This window comes from Triticum dicoccoides, chromosome 6A (assembly GCF_002162155.2).
Source record: "Triticum dicoccoides isolate Atlit2015 ecotype Zavitan chromosome 6A, WEW_v2.0, whole genome shotgun sequence".
Taxonomy (NCBI): domain Eukaryota; kingdom Viridiplantae; phylum Streptophyta; class Magnoliopsida; order Poales; family Poaceae; genus Triticum; species Triticum dicoccoides.
The window spans coordinates 23,516,947-23,518,554 of record NC_041390.1 but is presented as its reverse complement, the minus strand read 5'-3'; positions in this window follow the sequence as shown (position 1 = coordinate 23,518,554).

Genomic DNA, 1,608 nt, shown 5'->3' with positions numbered 1-1,608 from the left:
TTCCCGACGGATCAGACGGGCCCGCCAACGCCCGTATAAACAAATGGCTCAGATCCAGATGAACTATCGAACGAACTGGATATCGGGCTCATTTGAGCTCGTGCCTAGTTACTCCACGTCACTTGCTAGGTCTTGTCTAGCGGTACCTATGGCATGTAGCCTTCTCATCACTTGCATGCATAATAAATCGAGGAACTGAGTTATCCTAAATACATGTAGTGCAGCTACACTTTTTGATGACAGTGAGTGCATCCTGTCCAAGCCGTTGGATCTCGGCGCGCTCGTGCGACTGTGATGCTGATTCTTGGAAGGTAAACGCAGGTATGGTGGGGCGGGTAGGTGTACCTTGTTATTCGATTGCTGGGAATCCTTTTTTATTTTGGAGGAATGCAAGCATGTCCCGATGTCGTTCCATTTTATTCCGTTCCAATTATTTTGAAGTTATAACTCATCGCATCCTGGGGTTGAAGAAGCAGTTAAGTGGCACATTGTGCTAAGTGCTCGTACCGTTGTCTAATCTCAGCTTTATCGCCTTATACATATTAGTTAAGTGAGAAAACAAACGACTACATACGAGCTCTATAGTGGACCACTGAAGATCCGTTTTTACCCTTAGGCTTTTCACGACGAGCTCTTCAAAACTAGATCACATGGATATGTTTTGGTGATTTTTTTTTTCAAAATCAACTTCAATGCTAGATGAGGCAACTTTAGTGCTAAACATAAGCAACTTTCCTGAATCATGTGTACTAGTGAATTCACTTAGCAAGTATATTGTAGAAAACTTAGAAATGATAGCACACAACTTTCGTCATATATAGGCAACTGAGCATCATAGGTAGGCAACTTTGGAATTACATGGAGGCAATTTTCAACACTAAGGCGTTGTTTGGATATGATGGTTATACCAAACAGTTTCTGCTAATCATGTTTAGGCATCTAACCACCCAAAACCACGTTTGGTTAGTATAACTAATCCATGGATAGGAAAAACTTGGTTTCCCAAAAACCGGACAAACGAGTATTTGGAAAAACGACTATTAGTCCTTTTCCCATGAACCAGTTTAGCTTATCCTTCGTTTCGACCGCAAATGGCTTACATGAGATGCGTCTAGTACGTCCATTATGGCAATATTAGTCGTTTCAGATGGCGTGGCTACTTCTTCAGTTGTTGCTTTATCTATAAAGCGAGGCGAAAGCCTATTTCAAGAGTCTGTTAATCATGTTTTCAAGGACATCAAAACTTCAAATTATCCCTTTGAAATCGGTGCGGGTCAAAATACCCTACATTTGCTTGTGTTCATGGTTAACTAAATACAGTATATATGTTTTGCCTTTTGGCGAAAAAAAGTGTTGCTTGTTGGTTTGTTTTTTGCGGGAAATGTATTGCTTGCTCTTATTTAAATTAACTTCTTGGATGCGGCGCAGAGTTGAAATTTCGGATAAAGGGTGTGACTATATTTCAGTCTGTGTGATGTGGGAATTACGTGCTGTATTCCTTAGGTGCAAACGCACGTATATATGATGTACATGAGTGGGCCATGATCTCAACTATACAAGGCAACTAGGAGGTGGGCCCAATACACAGATATACACAACACATATACT